Raw genomic sequence first — 16,650 nt, 5'->3', positions numbered from 1 at the left:
AAGTTCTGAGAAAAGCCATTTTGAAGATCTAACACAAGAGCATAGGGGACAAGAGCATATTGAGTTAGACTCCAGTAAACTTGCAGCGATTCAGGGTTCTCTTAAAAGTTCATTGAAAGTGTGTTACCACATCACTGTCTGGGAAGCTCTTGATGGTTCAGGTTGCCAATGGTTTCACTTTACACTCTGTGGCTTACCACACAGACATTTATGGAGGAGAAGAACACGCTTTCAGCCTAATAATTCATTAGAACTGGAAAACGTGTGGCTCATGAAGATAAAAGGTTGTATACATACACATGTTTCTGGATATGCATTGCCATGAATGATGAGAAAGAAAACATGACAGTTAAGAGGAATTATATCCTTCACGAACACTCTAGAATGCTCTCTGCATCACAGAGAGTTTGGGCTTATTGGACTTAATGTCTATTAAGGTTTCATCCAATTCTATGATCCCGTGACTTGCAAAACACCCCAGATGTGAAATAGGATGCTTTGTTACCTAACATCACTAAGGTAATATTACTGTATGTTCTATGAGGAATGTGCTGCATTCCTGGGGACATTTCAAATCATGTACTACCCCAAGCTTTTAATCATTCCAGGAAAGGCCTGTTGACCCATTGATAAGACCAGAGTGTGTGTAGAAGGTGGTTTAGAGCCTTAGACCATCACGTCTAGATGATGACGTGCTTTGAGACACAGTTGGAGATGTCATTTGTGGCCATCCCACTTCTATTTTTTTCCCGCTATCAAGGAATAATCACTTTCTGCATGGGCAAACACAGTTTGATGCTTCATTCTTACCTTTTTAGTAAAGTCTACCAGGAACTTGTTTTCTATGATGACAAGATGCATCCCAAATTACTCTAAAGATGATATTGATTTTCTTACAAATAATAAGTCCAGCCGCAGGAGAACCATAAAACTTCAAGCTGTTGCTTCAGTGAGTGTTACCATGTAATGTCAGTAGCTTTGGTTTTTATTTAATTTTGTGATTAAAGTTTTTATTGATTTCCCTGCAGGGTAGAATATATCAATACCTTTGGTTTCAAAGGAGCATTCAGTAACAAGAAAACATAAAAGGACTCAAGTACAGAAAACTGTGCAATATTTTAAAATTTAAGAAACTGCCACTATGAATCCCCAAGGTATATCTTTGGAAATAACTTTGGATGGGGCCACTCAGCCTTGTATGTTAGCTAATCCCTCCAGTAGCAGCTGGTTCATAGGCCTATGAAGTTTAGTTGAGAAATGCTTAGCTAGCAGTATTAAGAGCTAATACTATTGTGCCAGAAGCGGATGCACCAGCAAGTGAATCACACTCCACGTTATCATAAATCATATGTGTTTCTTTCTCTTCACCAGAGAAGGAGTAGCCTAATATTGCCCAATCAATGGAGGCCTGTGGGAAGCCTTGTGTGCTTTTAAGAGATTGTTCTTTTCAGAGGTATTGCATCATTGAGAAACACCGTCAATGCTAAGACTGAATTTCTGACTCAGAATGGACGCCACAATGATTCTAGAGCATCTACGAAACTATACAGGAAATGTGTGGTTTCCTTTAGAGTTAGAAAGGGGGCGTGCCTGGGTGGTTCAGTTGGTTAAGCATCCAACTTCAGCTCAGGACATGCTCTCTCAGTTTGTGAGTTCGAGCCCTGTGTTGGGCTCTGTGCTGACAGCTCAGAGCTTGCAGCCTGCTTCAGATTTTGGGTCTTCCTCTCTCTCTGCCCCTCCCTTGCTTGCACTCTCTGTCTCTCTCTCTCAAAAATAAACATTAGGGGCACCTGGGTGGCTCAGTCGGTTAAGTGTCCGACTTCGGCTCAGGTCACGATCTTGCGGTCCGTGAGTTCGAGCCCCACGTCGGGCTCTGGGCTGATGGCTCAGAGCCTGGAGCCTGTTTCTGATTCTGTGTCTCCCTCTCTCTCTGCCCCTCCCCCATTCATGCTCTGTCTCTCTCTGTCTCAAAAATAAATAAACGTTAAAAAAATTAAAAAAAAAACATTAAAACATTTTTAAAAATTTAAAGTTAGAAAGGGTCATGCTACTCTCAAAGTCACCCAATTTTGTGTGTTATCCTCTTCTCCCCTTCATACTCAGGAACCCCACAGGTTGTCTTCCCTTTTGTGGGATGGACATGGGGGACATTCCCTTATGTCTGAACTACTTACTATCACACAGACGGACTGGTTATATATCCTTAACACTTACAGTTAAAATTAGGGTTTCACAAGTGACATTTTACCTGATCCTTCTGATGGCTCCAATAGGGCAGGATTTTCCCATCCTCATTCCACTTACAAGGAAACTAAAGATTCCAAGGGATGCTAAAGGTGTGTTTCATGACTGTAGGTAGCAGATGACAGAGCTAAAAATTAAACCTAGGTCTCTTGTCTACTGATACTTCCACCCACCCTACCGCACTGAAATCACATGAATCAACTAGCCTTCTTAACTTATTGGCCTTGGCAGATTCATTTGGCTGTTTGTTTGTCTTTCTGTCTGAGTGCTTGTTCTGGTGTGGGAGAACCGTGAGGGTCTGGTCACCCACCAGTCTGCCTTGCACACTAGTCCATCCACATGTAGTCTTCTTTCTAGCAACTGGGTGGGGGGGGGGTGGTGTATTTCTTAGAGCAGAGCATCTTCTAGCAGAGAAGCAGGGCATCCTTCAGTGCTGGAGACATTGAAATGAGGACAAAAACACCAGCCAGGCAGATTTCGCATTCTCACCGGTCGTTTGTCTGCAATCAGAAAGACACAGCAGTTTTGACTCCCTTCTCCTTCCTCCTTAAAAATGCATTCCCCTTTGTTTGAAATCCCAACCAGTTTTTAAAAGAATAAGGCAGAATGATCTCTGTAGCACACAATCCCCAAAATATAATTGAGTGTACTGCAGCTGGGGAGAGAGTTAGATGGCTGTTCATCAATAAAAACAATATTAAAAAGGAGGCCCTGTCCTCGGGCTTCACCATAGTCACCTCATCTTTGCTGTTCATCCTGCTTCATCAAAGAGAAAAAAAAACACCTCAGTTTAAGTCAAAGAATAAGGAAGAAATTCATGCTGGATTCTCACTACTAGAAAGTAAATCCATATTCACATTTGATCTTTTATTTGTTCATTTGAACATGCATGCAACCAGGAGAAGGTCCATGGTGAGGAGAGCAGCCCCGAAGAGCTTCATGGAGTCAACTCCAAGAACACAGCTCACCATATCCAGCCCCCTCATGCATGGGAAGGCATTACCTGAAGGTCCTAAGAGACAGGCCAAAAGATAAACAGAAGAGAGGTGACAAAACATGTTTTCCCACTATGTCGTACTGAAGGATCTATATTAATGACTTTTTGGATTAAGATATTGCTGATACTAAAGTGAAATGTTCAATGGTAGGGCTATTCCCTAAGGCCACTCTTGCGCATCAACTCTGAATGAATGCTTGTTGAGTTCACTATTCCTGCTTTTTTTTCCCACAAAGTCTCTGAGGAATTACACTTAAGGAAGGTGAAGGTGAAATGGTCTGAAGGTTTTGCCTTCCCTCAGGGGTCCTTAACTATCTGGAGGGAGGGGAATGTGGGAAGGGAGATGCCAAAAAGGAGCAAGGGAAGGGGGAGAGGGACACTATGGAAAGGATTTACAATTTATCTCCCACAAACCGTTAGGTGGGTAAACTCGGATTTCCCTAACTGGGCCTCGCTGGTCCTGTTTCTTGTCGCTGTTGTGAAAATCAGCACTGAGAGAATCCTTAGGCTTTTTTTCAAAATACCCTAAGAATAGGCCAAAGAAAAGGGCAGAGAGTGGTGTTGCTGGGACAACGCCAAGACAAAGAAACTTTTAGATTTCTGGGGACAAGAGGCCATGTGAAAGGAATTTTCCCTTTCACACACGCACACGCACACACACACACGTACACACACACACACACACACACACACATTCACATACACTAAAATTCAACAGAGGATGTATACGTGCATGTGGCTGGCAGAAGTTTGATTAATTAGCTAGCAGCATCAGCTTTAAATTAAAATAATTCAAAATGTAGAAGGAGAAAACATGGAATGGGATGCAATCTTTTTTTTTTAATGGGCCACAATCTTAAAATGAGCACATGAACAATAAATGGGGAATTAGAGACAGAGCCATTTCGAAAAGTGAATCCAGACCATCTGGAGCTGAGGACTAGAAGAGTCAACGAAGCTGCAAGCATATGGGACGCTGTTTCCTCTTGTGGATGGGGGCATGAAGGGTGTGGTGGGAGGCAGGAGCAAGGGGTGGAAGCCAACCCATCAACAGGTCTGGCAGCAGGGCCAGATGGCCTCCTACCCGAGGGCTTGGTTCCCGTGACAGTGCGTGGGGTGGGAGGGGAGCCCACGGTCTCCCTGAAGACAATAAGGAGAAACAGACCCTGGGGCTGCTGGCTCCCCAGCCCGCTTCTGGCCTGCAGATCAGATGCCAAGGCTCCCTGGACAGGAAATGAGTGAGACTCCACGGAGATCGGTTCAGGGACTCAGAGGAAACCATTGACCCTGGCAACAATAGGAAGAAGGGAGAGCAGGGGGGTGTAGAGGAAGAAGTTTGTTTGCTTAATGTTGATCTATTAAAGGTCAGTGATAAATGTTTGCAAAAGTCTTTGGGCTGCGCACATCGAACTTCAGAGGCCTGGGGAGACTGAGTTCCCGGTGCACAGCCCGGGGGATCTGGGATTGTTTAGAGCTGAAAGAACAACCATGATCCCTGCCACTCAAGGGTACCCTTGCCTCCCCACTCGCCTTGGCAGCCTCCCCCCCAAGTAAGACCAAATGCTTGGCATTGTTTTGTAAGTCAGATCCAATTTATTATTTCTTAGCTCAGTCCAGGCAGCAAGAACTTGAGGCCCCATGCTTCATAAAACTCATCAAATGATGCCTTGGACAAGTTACCTCAGTGCCCTCATCTGTAAATTGGATACAACTAGTTTGTGGAGTATTTTAAAAACTTAGCCTTTTACCCAACACTTAATAACTTCTGAAAAAGTGGTAGCCATTCTATATTAGGAGTATTGCTATTTATCCAGTCATTTCCATTTGTCATAGTCACAAATAATACTTTAATAAGTATCTTTATATTGAAATCTTCACCTGAATGTTTTGATTATTGCTCTGGTGTAAGTTTCTGAAAGCGGGTAAACTGAATAAAAAAATAAATAAACTCTTTGCAGGTGTTGGATAACATTACCAGATGATTTCCTATCATGACTGTGCCCACATCTTACTCCACCTTCCTTGCGTGGGAGCACAGGTAGAATAGCCTTGATGATCCTGGGTTGAGCCACTGAAAGCCATTCCATTGGCATATATTTATTGTGTGCTCTTCTGGGCACTTGAGATATAGTCACAAACAACAACAAAAAGAATTTCCTGTCCTCCAGACACTCAGATCTTGTGGGAAGACAGGGAAAGTAAATAAATATAGAGTCGACTGTTATGCAGGGATGGATACGTTCTATGAAGAAAGTAAAGCAGGGTAGGGAGCTGGTGGGGTGATGCTGTTTCAGTGGAGGTGCTACCTAAATAGTTTAGGTAGACAACATCTAAGTCCAGAACAGAGAGAAATGAAGCCTTGTGAGGATCCAAGGAAATAGCATTCTAGACAGCCGGGAGAGCAGGTACAAGGGCCAGGAGGTTGGTGTTGCTCCACAGTTTCAAGGGCTGGTGGGAAAGCTGTAAATAGAGCAGCAAGAAGGGGAAAGAGATGAGTAGGTGCTTGGAGTGGCCGCCAGTCAGCAGGAGGTGATGGAGGGTTGTTCTTAGTGGGAAACCAAGGCTAGGAAGTCCAGAGAAGCTAGTCCATGCTTCTCAAGATTTATCAGCATCACTCAGGCTGCTGTATGCCTCTCAGATGAGACAGTAGGGTGGCAAGTATGGAAGCAAAACCAGTTAGAAGGCCATGTACTAGTTGCTAATTTGATAGACAAGAAACATATTTCTCCTTTTAATCTGTGTTCTTGATTACTTGTGAGGCTGCCTTTTCCATGTACTTATTAAGCATTTGCATGAATTCTTCTTTGAACAGTGAACTGAATTTAGCCTTTCCCCAGGACCACCCCTGCTCTGCCTTCAGTGGGGTGGAGACCTTTCAGCTCCTACCCTAGAGAGGGACTTAAAAGGCAGTGCCTAGAAAGTTCCAGCCAGTTTCTAGTCTATGTGGTCTCCATCTTGGAGGCATTTGGGGGAGTTCTGTGGCTCTGTTTCTGGCTTTTCTCACCAATTTTTAACAGCCTGTTTAAAATATGTGCTTTATTAAGCTGTGATTGTGCAAATTGGGGGATGGGGTGGCTTTGGATGTATTAAAGCTGAAAATTCAGGCTGGATAAATATTACATTGGATTTACTCTTTTATTATGCTTTGAATCATTCTGTGAACGTTTTTTCAAGAAGTGCTGGCATCTCAGGAATGGAGAATCATTCAGCATCATGCTCTTTAAATGCAAAAAAAAAAAAAAAAACACTAGATAAATGGAATCTTTAAAATAACTAAAGGAAAGTGTGCATTTGTTATGCAACATCACACAATTGTTCCATTGGCACACCTTCCTAATGGCTTCTTTATGCAAACGTTATCGCCTTGTGCCATTTTCTACTTCTGCTGTTTCCGGTACATTTATTTCAATGAAGACTGCTAAAAACCTTGAAAGGAATTGGGGAGCCTGGCCCTTTGCTTCATGCGTCAGGATGTGCATTCACAGGACGAACTTGCCTCAACTACCACGGATGAAATCGAAAGGGGCAGTCTCCTTGCTTAAAGTTTGGAATCTATGCCTGCAGAAATGCCGAGCACATGCAATCGATTTCGATCTTTCAAATATTTACAAAGATCATTAATTAAATGCACAGAACCAGCGCTTACATTGAATCTAGCCTTGGGAGGAGCTTAACTTCAGGTCTTTATAGATTCAGTAAATTTGTAGGGAGTAAGAATGTTGTACTGGCGGAAGACGAACACCTTTCCCAATCTGGACTCTGTTTTCTGTTTCCTTTGTGATGTAGAGCTTCACTAAGGCACACGGACTTGATTAGAGGTGTCTTTCTGGGATGCCTCATCTTTTCGCACATTTTGTTTGGAGTTCGCTCAGAACTGCCTAATAAAGCCCTGCATATTACAGACCTTTTGCTTTTATTCACGTGTTTTACTCTCTTCACTGATGTCTGATGCAGGCAAAGCTGATAGCATTTGAGAGGTTGACTGTGGTACTTGGCAGTTCTAACATGTCCTTTGTTCGCAATCTACATTAAGATACAGCCACTGGGAACACCTGGAGAGAAAAGACAGGCCACTGTACCTGAACGTGCTCTGGGTCTGAGTCTCTGCTATGAAACCCAAACACATAGAAAGTCAACCCATTATCACTGATGCACAGGACCTAATTGCTTTAGTGCAGAGGTTCTAAAACTTTTTTTCATTCTTGACACCATTTGTTTTGTCTGAGCAACATATTCCCATTAATAGCGTCTTGCGCTTCTGGGAGGCAGTGTAACAGAGCGGTGAGGAGGCAGGTTCCTGTCAGCCATAGATGAAAATGCAGGGAACTATTCAGACCATTCGAACCCTACTCAAATGCTCACTGTCCTATAAACAGTATTCGTGCAAATCAGTAAGAAATATTATATATCTTTATATTATATATTCTTAGGATAAATTATATACCCTTATATATTTATATTATTATAAAATTTCAAATTTATTTATATTTTATCTATCATTTAAAAATTTTCGAATATAAAGGAAATAGTAGCCAATTTGGAAAAGTTAATTAAAGTTTATTAATTGCATATGCCTCTTTGTCACAGTTGTCTTTATGAGGTTGCTTAGATAAGGTAACCTTTGTCAGTGAATGAAAACCCTCTAACTTTCCTTATACAAGGTGAATCTTCTCACATTCTAAAATTCTTGTATAATGCAAATTGTTTCCATTAATTACATCTTTAACGGAGGTACACCCTCTTAAGCAATAAATTGATTTTCAAAGTGGAATGATAAACAGATTTTATTTCTGAATTCAGTAAGAGAATTTTCTGGCTTGACGTCAGTGGATTTTCATTTCTAGTGAGGCCCTTATGCTTAGAATAATGGTTTTGAGCAAGCATGGAAGGAGTTTATAAGAATGCTCCCTGCTGGTAATGAATGTTGTTAACTTTTTTAAATTTAGAAAGGCACAGACAGTATCATTCTAAACCAGGAGCTGGCAAACTATGCCCCCAGGCCAAATTTGGCCCACCACCTGTTTTTGTAAATAAAGTTTTATTGGCGCACAGCCACGCCCTTTCATTTACATAACCCTATGGCCTGTAAAAGCTAAAATATTTTCCAGCTAGTCCCTTAGGGAAAACATTTGCTGACACCCAAACTAAATGATACTGGGTAAAATAGGACCAACATTAACCAAACAGATGAATAAACAAATCACATTCATCTTGGGACTTGGAATGGAAAGTAGTTTAAAAAAATTCTGGTCTCGGGGCGCCTGGGTGGCGCAGTCGGTTAAGCGTCCGACTTCAGCCAGGTCACGATCTCGCGGTCCGTGAGTTCGAGCCCCAGGTCGGGCTCTGGGCTGATGGCTCAGAGCCTGGAGCTGTTTCCGATTCTGTGTCTCCCTCTCTCTCTGCCTCTCCCCCGTTCATGCTCTGTCTCTCTCTGTCCCAAAAAAAATAAATAAATGTTGAAAAAAAAAAAAATTCTGGTCTCCACAACATTCAGATCTTTACTCATCAATTGTTGGACACCCGTTCTCTCTCAAAATCACACAATTCATGGATTTCAAAATATGTGCCTCCCTTGGTCAGTCCTGAGTGCTCTGTCTCATTTCCTTTAAGATGTCATGGAGAGAGCTCTGCAGGCTATGGGTGTGCACTACTCACTAAATCCCAGTGTGTGGGGGTGGGGGCATTTCACCAGGTATGAACACCAGGTACCTGGTTCCACCATGGGTTCTCTGACGAAGGTGGAAGCATGAAGTCTTTCTTACTTCTAAATTCAAATCTAAATTATCTTCCAATATGTTACCTTGTATGTTTTCTGGAAACTGGTACCTTCATCCATAAAACTGGTTCTATTTTGTGAAATTGGAAGAAACCTTTAAATTTAAAGTATTATTTAGTCAATAGAGCCAGGAGTTCAGTGTGCCAAGGGAATAATCTCTCTGGATTAAAATCAACCTTGATAGACAATGAGATAAGGTTGGCACTGTGAAAGGTAGTGGAGTTGGAACAAAAGCCAGGAGACAGGTTCTCTTCTGGCGGGCTTCATCACTAGTTATCTGTGTGACTGGGGGAAGGTCACTTTGAATCTCCATTTGTTTATCTGTAATTATCTTTCATCTGGAATAGCAATGTCTATTTTATCTACTTCACTCTGATTGTTGTGAGGATAAAATGAGATAGCAATCATAATTTTTTGTGTAATGACCTGAACGAGCCTGGGATTTAGTTCAGGAACTAACCATGTGTGGTTTGAGGAACCACACCAGGAAGGCTTCTTTGATGTTAATTTAGGCAGATTTAAGATATTGGACATTCTGGAACACTCAGAGTCTTATGTGGAAGAGGAATAATTTGGGATAGACTGTACAAAGAGCTGGGAAGTTAGCCAAGATGCAGGCTCAGTCCCCTAGGGAAGCCAGATGATCTCATGCGACTGAACACAGGCCTTTTCCAGTGGGTCAGTATTGAGGGGTCTGGAACAGAAAAGACTCAGCTTTCTTGCAAGGGGACTCTAGTCAGCAGCAGGTGCTATGGAGTAGAGAGCTCTACCTTTTGAGAGAGGATGTGGGTAAGTATCATACTAAAGTGAAGCAAAGAATTCTTAGACTCCAAAGACTGGGCAGAAAGAAGGACGATTCAGCATGGTGGAAAGTAGGGAAAGGGAAAATATGCAGTTTTTGAGTCACCTTGGTGTCTGGGACTGTATAACAACAAAACCAATTCCAAATCCCATCTTGTGGTGACCTGAGGCTGCGGACATATTCTTGCTTTGATTGAAGTGGCCAGAGTTGTCTTGTTTGAGAGGCCCAAATAGAAAGCTCTTCACTCAAATATAGTTCCCTCACTGACTGACCTTCAGGTGGATATTTCCAATTTTTCTTTTTTTTAATCAGGAACATTTGAATGTTTCTGAAAGCTTCTCAATAAAAGATAAATCATCTGGGAGATAGCACACTAAACCATTAATAGCCTTTCTTCCTTTAATGTGAATTTACTTCATTAGGTTATCTGCTTCCACCATGACAGCCCTGAGGAAATGAAACAGAGAATAGAGAATTTATAAAACACTAATCACAAACTTCACCTATTTGCATTCTCTGACTAGTCCTTGAAGAAAGTCTGCCAGGAAAAGATGTGTGGGTTGTGTACTACCACAATAGTAAAGAGTAATGCTTCCTACAGACCACAGCACAGAGAAAGGTGCTTCCCCAAGTGGTGGATAATTGCAACTGCCCTGCCTGAAGGAAACATCCTATTGTTTTATGCCGTGAGGCATCCTAAATTCTTGAAAATATCAACAAAGCACAGGCCCAATAGTTCAGGTCCACTGGTTTCCAGACTGCAAGGTCAGAAGAATGTGGAGGAATTCTGCTTCTTACAGAGTTGGGGTCCCTTTGCAGTGGGCTGGAAGGTATGAAAGGGGTACTCTCTCCTTTGCAGCTTGGAGTTCAAGAGGAAAAGAGGCCCAAGCTGACAGAAGGTCAGAGCAGTCAAGAAGCAGCCAACCACCTTCAAAGACTGTCTTATTTTCAATGAAAGTTTCCAAGTGATAATAACATCTCTCAGTATTGAGACTTTGAGAATGAATTTGCAGCTCCCCAGTGATAGATAAAACACCATCAGAAAGTGTGACAGTCCCCTGCACATCCAGCTCAGTCAGAAGGAAATGGATCACACTCAAGGAAAAGAAAAATCGCAAAGCAGGCATCCCAGAACGTATTGCAATCATAACCCAGGAAAACCCTCAACCAAATTTCTCTTATCTGCAAACAATGTGCTTGGCTAATTTTCTGCTGACAGTTTGCCTGTACTAAACGGGCTTCATTAACTCAATTGGAAAAAAATGATTTTGCAATTTGCATTGGGTTTAAGAGTATAATTAATACAATTCATAAAAGGCCAGTGCCACTTTGCAGACATTAGTCCCATAGGGGATTATGAAGTGGTTTTCTTTGAAGAGAGTTCTTATGTCTGCAATTCCAATAGCCAATACTGCCCTGCCTTCTTGGTGAGCCATTCTCATCTGTATGCTCAATAAAACTAGACTTGCATTGGCTTTGTCTTCCAGGTTTCTGCCCACCAGTCAGTTCCCTCTCCCTAGTCATCCTGTCTTCCGGGACAGATGTTGTCATTTGGAGGAAAATAAAAGAATGCTTTCAGGTTAGGGCTCAGGGATGGAGTCAGGAAGATGTGATGTCACCATGCATCTCCCTTTTCATCCAGTTTTCTTGTTGTGTATCCATGTTCTAAGAGGTTAGTTGAGTGCTGAAGGCCTGTGTTTTTATCTCTTACAGGGAACAGTTAACAAGCCTGACCTTTTAAAAATTTAGGTCCAAACAGGGACTACCTGGAATTTAAGGAGGGGAGGAGCAGTTAGATGGAAAATTCAGGCTTTGAGAATGAAGGGAAAGATGTGGCCCCACAGTGGTTGTCTATAAGTAAGGAGAGGGGTATTTTGTAGTGAAGGAGGGCATTATTGGTGAAAGGCAAACATAAATCTGTCTCTCTATTTTTTTCAGTATGTTGACAATACTCTGTCAAAAATCTCTTTCCTGTCCCTTAAATTTAAGGCAGATGCCATCATTTCCGTATATTTTCAGATATTAAGAACCCATTCAGCTGCTCATCACTAGCCATTAGGGAGCCAAAATCACAATGAGATACAACTTTACACCCATTGTTATAGAAAAAAAAAAAACTGTTCTGACACTTTTTAATATGGGGAGGAAGAATTTATTGTAAGTGTCAAGACTATTGCAACAGGGGAGAGAGTCTGCTCCATTCCAAACACAGAAAGACAGCTGGGGACATATAGCTATCAAACAGAGTTGTTGGGGGATGATCAATGGATGGGAAATTACTAGGGAGGGGACAACAAAGACAGGGGATTTTGCTACAACTGGACTAGGCAATTCAGGCCACATAGCCCCTAAGGATGAGGCCCAGTTAAAAAGAAGGCTCAGAGGAGTGGAGTCTGACTGAAATTAGGTCAAGGAGACAGTCTTTGTCACCATTAGGATGACTATTATCCAAAAATGGAAGACAATAGGTGTTGGAGAAGAGGATGAAGAATGCAGAATGTGCATTTAGTAATGTAAAATGGTGCAGCCACTGTGGGAAACTGCTTGGCAGTTCCTGAAAAAGTTAAGTGTAGAATTATTATTAGAGTCAGCAATTCTACTCTTAGTTAGGCATTACCCAGAATATTTGAAATCAGGGCCTCAAACACATACTTGTAAAACAGGAGTAACAGCAGCCACAGCAGCATTATTTATCAAAAGGTGAAAATAACCCAAATGTCCACCAAAAGATGAATGGATAAACAAAATGTAGCATATGCATATATTCAGCTTTGAAAAAGAATCAAGTTCTGGTACATGTTCTAAAGTGGATGAGCCTTGAAAACATGCCAACTGAAATAAGCCAAACACAAGAACACAAATATTGTATGATTTCACTCATATCAAGGACCTAGAACAGGCAGATTCATAGGGACAGAAAGTAGAACAGAGGTTACCAGGCCATGGTGCAGGGTGCGCAGGGGGAGGAGAGGAAGAAACAGAGAGTACTTTTTTAATGGGTGCAGAGTTTCAGTTTGGGATATGGAAAATGCTTTGGTGACGGCCGCACAACATTGTGAATGTACTTAATGCCACTGAACTGTGTACACTTTGATTCAAATGATAAATTTTATATTATGTACAGTTTATTACAATTAAAAGTATATAATAATAAAAGCCTATTCAACTTAATGAGCCAACCTCAAACTCAGTTTAAATCTCGGGCCCCCCATCCCTAGGTTGGATTTGGCAGGAGGCCAGGGGCACGTGGAGTGAGGAAGAACTTCATCTGTTCTTTCCTTGCTCCTCCCATCCTATCCTCTTGAAAAGTTGAAGGTGGAGAGGAAAAGGGCTATCAATATAGGCACAGAGTGCCATGTTTTATAACTGTTAGCACAGTAGTGATGGGGAAATGTCTGGATTCTCTCTGGTTCATTGGCTTCCACTTCTGCTGAAATGGAGGTCTCCCCTGTAGGAACTCAGTTTTATTCTCTGTGCTGAAGATCCCAGTTAAGAGGGATGGCTGTGTCTCTCTTCACTTTGCCTCCTCGCCAGCACACTCACCAGTTCTTACTTCCAGCCTAGTCTTCTCTTATTGCCATGGTACTTCCTTTGGAGCTTGAGAACCATTAAGGTTTTCTTTTTTCAAAGGCCTTGGAGAGCAGAAAGCCCATCGACCTGTATTTCCTTCTTAAATCCTTTTCTCAATGTTTCCCAACAAGCCTACTTACTGCCTCTGGAAATCTCCAGATGTTCTGGAGATCTCTGTCTGTTCACCTGCATGTCTAAATGCCTGAGGACCCATGTCAAGCTTTCTCAAGAAATCCCCTAACTCCTCTCCAGTCCCTTGGCAGAAGCAGAGTGGGTTTGAAGTTTAATAGATCAGCAAGCATTCAGTAAAGAAAGAAGATGCCTATCTCTCTTTCTTGAAGGCAATCTCAATCTCTAAAAAGTCACAAATATGGTTGGATTTTTTAAGACTATGGAGCACTTAATCTTTTTTGACACATACTGGGGGGTTTTATCCTCTAATTCCTATGTAACAGAGAAAAAAAAATCCCACTTAGAAGTCTGCTACATGTGGACTCCATTTGATTGCAACTCCCAAAGGTGTTCTGTGTGAAAACCAGGGAGAAATGACCATTAATTGCCAAGAAAAATGTCTTTTTGGCAAAGTCTGTAGTCAGTAGAGGGGACAAAAACATCGTGTGCATTCTAAGTATCTTGGAGAAATTCCTCTTTATTATGCAAGCATGTTTTCATTCGAAACTCACAGTAACCATATGAGTCAGGATTGTTCCATTTAATAGGAGAGGAAACTGAGACTTACATAAATGTACTGAAGATCCAGTTCTGGATGATTTGGTAGACAGCTCCCTTAATGGCTATGCGATGCTGTATCTTATGTTGCTAAAATACACTGGGTCTACAGGATGCAACTAAAGGTGTCTGAACTCTCTACATAAGGACCTTGGGGAGTACTGACCTATGCCCCAAATCAGGAGCATGCATTCCTCAGGGCCTGAAAGTGTCAGGGAGGCTTCTTAAAGATGTCACAGAGTCAGGATCTCTGCAACTAGTGATCTCCATTAATAAAGAGACAAGAAAGTGGTTGTTTAGTTGAGCTGTGATAAGGAGGAAAAGAGTCTTGGAATAAACACTTGAACCTAAGGCTGAAATTATTATTTTTTCTAAAGACTGCCCACAGAGACTGAAGAGAATTTGAATTTTCTCTGCTGGTGAGGATTGGGAAATGAGGTGAAGTACCTGGAAAATGTTGAGAGAGGGGATATTTCAGATACCTTGAGTGAGGCCAGCAATGGCAAACATGGTAGTAACTCTATGGAGTCCTTCCTCCCAAGGCCAAGGAAGAAGGAGGAAGCCACTATTGGTCCCAATGGAGAAGCACACATGACCGCTTTGGCATCTCAGATGACCTGTGCTCTTTTGCATGATGGTCTTTAGAGGGATGCAGACTCCTTTGAGGAGGTTCTTCAGGAGAAGCAGCAAGTTGGGCTAGGCCAAGTCAAGCCCATGAGAAATAAAAACCCTTCCAAGGGATCATCTGCTGGATCAGAATTTCCTGAACTAGAAAGGAAATTTCCTTTGCCTTCTGCCCTGGGAAGAATTTGTTGGGAAAGCAGATACTTGGAGTGTCTTGAGAGTAAGGATGGGGTTGACCATGTGGAGAATCAGTTTTAGGGGGTCTGCTAAAGTTAAATATTTAGTGTCCTTGACCTTCTAAAGAGATTTGAGCCATTCTTTTCAAATGAGGGTCAGAGGCAAACAAGGCTGACAAGTCATATAAAGTGGCAACTAATTTAAGAAACAATAATTACAAGGCACAATGACAGGTCCATCAGAGTAGTACTGAAGTGGTAGGTTGAAAATGTCTTCTGCCCAATATATCCACAAAATTCCCTGGAACTGGTGAGTGTTATCTTATTTGGAAAAGGCTATCTTTGCAGATGTGATTCAGTTAAGGATCTTGAGATGAGGAGATAATCATGGTTTATGTAGATGGGGCCTAAATGCCATGAAAAGTATTCTTATAAGAAGAAGACAGACACACAGACGGGAAGGCAATGTGAAGATGGAGCACAGAGATGCAGCCACAAACAGAGCAATGCCACTGGAGACATGAAGCTAGACGAGACAAGGAACAGATTCTCCCCCAGAGCCTCTGGAGGGAGCATAGCTATGCCAACACTTCAATTTCAGACTTTTGGCCTCCAGAACTGTAACAGAATAAACTTCAGTTGTCTTAAGCCAATAGTTTGTGGTAATTTGTTACAGCAGCCACACAGGAGACCAACATGGCAGGGCATCTGGAGTGTGTGGTCAGGGCACCTGACCAAATCCAAGTGGATGAGGGTCAGGGAAAGCTTCCAGACGTCATAATAAGCTTTGAGAGTATTTAAGAGAAAGGAAGGAAAAGAGATCATCTATGCAGGAGTAAAAGTAGGTGTGAAAACCTGGAGTCAAGAGAGAGTATAGTGTGGTCTCCAAAGTGGGGAGAGGGTGGCAGAAGATCACACCATCAGACAGAGGTGTCATGTGGACGAGAATGCAGACTTTGAGGGCAGGGAGTGGAAGAAGTGCGCATACGCAGGCAGTATGCTGATTAGGCAGAACTTACATGAGGCTCTCTCTGGAAGCCTCAATTAGAGCAAGTGAAAGAGAAACGTTCAATCTAGTAAGATGATTAGGCTGGAAAACTGGCAGGATTTGGATGGGGAAAAGTTAGAAAAAAGAAAGTGTGAACACTGGTGTCCATTTTCTGGATTCAGAACCAAATTGGTGATGACATTCATGACCAAGATAAGGAAAAAAGGAGAATAATGTTTCCAGTAGAATGGGCATTTCAGAACAAAATTATTGGCCCAGTAAAGGCTTACTTCATGGATGGGCAGTTGAGGCAAAACATCTTTCATGACCTCCAGAATCTCCTTCTTTGGCCCTGACAGTTCCAGTAATTTCCATATTATTTGTTAGTTGGAATCACAACACCAAAATTCATGTTAAAATATAAACACAACTTTGGAAGGAGGCTTGATCTGCCATGACCAGCCTTAAATGCTTCAGTCTGAAATAGATTATCAGCTTGGCCCTGCAGCAAGGGGAGCCCTTGAGAGTGTAAGGAAGACAGTTACTATTTCTGGAGGGAGGACTATATTTCCACACTGGCCCTTACCAGTGAAGACAGGTGAGAACATATTGGGAGGTTGAAGTGGATATCATGAAGGCATGATTAGGGGAGCCCTGAAAAGAAGTGAGGGGTGGGGGAGGATGAGCTTGAAGGAACACATCGCATTAAAAGTTAAAGCTGCTTTCCTTTTCTACTCTGAGCAC

At 42.2% G+C, this 16,650-nt stretch overlaps 2 long non-coding RNA genes across 3 annotated transcripts in view; one reads left to right on the top strand and one right to left on the bottom strand.

The window, feature by feature from the left end:
- Nucleotides 1–443: 443 nt before the first annotated feature.
- LOC123590306 overlaps nucleotides 444–16,650 on the top strand; it is a 29,241-nt gene continuing 13,034 nt past the window's right edge. For both annotated transcript variants that reach the window (XR_006708713.1, XR_006708712.1), the window contains exon 1: nucleotides 444–519. This is a non-coding gene — a long non-coding RNA (uncharacterized LOC123590306). The remainder of the gene's footprint in view (nucleotides 520–16,650) is intronic.
- LOC123590307 lies at nucleotides 4,812–7,284 on the bottom strand. Its single transcript, XR_006708714.1, has 2 exons — nucleotides 6,888–7,284; nucleotides 4,812–5,701 (listed from the first exon to the last, which is right to left on the bottom strand). It is a non-coding gene; the product is annotated as an uncharacterized LOC123590307 (long non-coding RNA).

The sequence above is a fragment of the Leopardus geoffroyi genome, chromosome B4, assembly GCF_018350155.1.
Source record: "Leopardus geoffroyi isolate Oge1 chromosome B4, O.geoffroyi_Oge1_pat1.0, whole genome shotgun sequence".
In the NCBI taxonomy this organism is placed as follows: domain Eukaryota; kingdom Metazoa; phylum Chordata; class Mammalia; order Carnivora; family Felidae; genus Leopardus; species Leopardus geoffroyi.
Note: the sequence above shows the minus strand (reverse complement) of the source record. Positions and strands in the feature narration are given on the sequence as shown.